Below are 2,197 nucleotides of genomic sequence, written 5' to 3' on the forward strand. Positions count from 1 at the left end.
AAGATTCAATAAAATTAAATGATATAATATATGTAAAGGGCTTAGCAATAACCCAATGGATAATAAGCAGTCAAGAAGTGGTAGCTATCAGTATAGTCAGCCTCTAAGAAGACAGCAAGTGTTTATTTTCAAGAAGAATTATGCAGAAAGGGCCACTTTCAGTCTACAATCCCCCCAAATTCCTTGAAGGAAGGATGATGTGAGCAGCAAGGGAAGAAAGGAGAGTGGGCATGAAATACTACAGAACCTGCTAGGAATGAAGTCCCTCGTCTGTGTGTGCCTATATCAATAATTTAAACTTACACATTCATGAGATGCATTGTGCTTATTAGGATGTACATGTGCCCCCCTAAGAATCTGAGAGTTCCTGAGAGACAGAGATGGTGTCTTATTCATCTTCTCTCCCCAGGTCCTGGCTTACTACTGGCACTTATTGGGTAATAAATGTCCGTTGAATGCATGGACAAAGAAAGGTAGGAAAGGTATGAAGGAGAAGATGGCGGTCATGACCAGTAGAAATCTCAGCCATTCTGCCTGGGCTCCATATCATCTCCCTGCTATTAGGCCCATCAGAATGTAAGCACAAATGCCTAGAGAATGACAAGCTTCTTTGGGACTCTGCTGACCAGACATGACACAAGGCTGGACAGCTCCTGGGGAACCTCCAAGAGCTGGCTCCAGGCAAAGTGACTAATCCTAGGAGCTGCTGGCTTGGCTGCCTCTCTCCCTTCCTTATTTCCAAGATTGGTCTCCTCCTGCTCTGAAATAGCAGTTGATTTTCAGACATGAGTTGATACAGCCATGATTTTCTAATACTGTTCCAAAGGGGCTAAAGTACCTCTGAGGAGCAGTGCAGGCTAGGATCAAACTCTCCCTACCTTCCATTCCACTCCCTACCTTGCCCCTCCACCTCTGCCCACTTTCTATTTCCTCAGGCACAGCAGCTTCTACTTTAGGGATGACAAATTCTGGTCATCCATCTATGGTTGCATTAGGAAAAGAGTACTGCTACTTTCATTTTCTTTTCTAACCACTGCCCTAGAAGAATAACAGCTCACATTCTTTGGTAGACTGAAGCCTGCAGCTGCAAGGATGCTCAGAAAACCAGGCTTCTATTCATTGGCCACTTGCTGCACTTTCTGTTCCTCGATCCTTGCAACGTACCTTTGAGGTAGGCATAAAAATCCCCATTTACAAGTGAGAAAACCAAGGCAAAAGAGGTTCAGTTTATTTCAGGCTCCAATGTGCTTCCAATAGCTTATAGCCTCTACAGCTAGTGTTTGAACCCAGGTCTGAAACAAATAGGATTGAGAAGGGGAGGGAAAAGAGGAACAGAAATTCTTTTCTATAAAACAATTGTTTATGCAGCCAGCATTTCTTAAAATCCAGTTTGTGCCTACGGACATAATCTTTGAATTTGCTTTGTTTCTCGATGAATAACTTGGAAGCTATTCAAATAACTTGGAAGCTTCATTTAAAAGGAACATCAGGAGGTGATTTTTGACTAACTGTAGGTGTACTTTCTGAGCCAAATAGATTTGCAAATAAGAAAATGAGAGGACATGAGCTTGAGGAAAATGATAGGCATTCCAACCTCACCTGCTTGCTGACGACCTCCACGTGATTTCAACAATGATTTCAAATATTTCATTTTAAGTCAGTGTCACTTAAGTATGAAATTGGCTCTCCCTAAAGCTCCCCTAAGGCCTAAACAGTCATCATTACCATAGCTGTGACAGGGAGACTGTTGAATTTATAATCTATTGGCCATTCACAGCATAGTGTATAAACCTAGCTCATGATTTCTTTGCAATAGAAGTGCATTTTTCATCATATTCCCTTCACAACTTACTCACCAGATCAGACTTTGAGCTCTCCTCCTGGCTTAGCCTGGATCATTTGAAATGGTCATCTATCCTTTGGCCCCAATACCTAAAGTCTATGAACAATAAGACGATTTTCTTGAGTGGGACCTTTTTGTTTAATATAATAAGATATTAGATATTTCTCCTGATACAGGGCTCAATCTTTTTCTTTTTAAAGCAGTATTTCTCAAAGTACTTTTCACAGAAATTGTTTTATTAAGTTCTTCACTAAAAGAAAAATCTGTGAACTAATAAATTTGGAAAATATTGAGAATTAGAGCCCCCTGTTAGATATGTACTGTAGCCACTCAGCTTGTTACAGATGACGTAAA

General features: G+C 40.8%; 1 long non-coding RNA gene across 1 annotated transcript; it reads right to left on the reverse strand.

Annotated features, from left to right (window-relative positions):
• Positions 1–313: 313 nt before the first annotated feature.
• LOC129458535 (uncharacterized) lies at positions 314–1,942 on the reverse strand. Its single transcript, XR_008649650.1, has 3 exons — positions 1,857–1,942; positions 898–1,164; positions 314–760 (listed from the first exon to the last, which is right to left on the reverse strand). It is a non-coding gene; the product is annotated as an uncharacterized lncRNA (long non-coding RNA).
• Positions 1,943–2,197: the final 255 nt, after the last annotated feature.

This window comes from Symphalangus syndactylus, chromosome 19 (assembly GCF_028878055.3).
Source record: "Symphalangus syndactylus isolate Jambi chromosome 19, NHGRI_mSymSyn1-v2.1_pri, whole genome shotgun sequence".
Taxonomy (NCBI): domain Eukaryota; kingdom Metazoa; phylum Chordata; class Mammalia; order Primates; family Hylobatidae; genus Symphalangus; species Symphalangus syndactylus.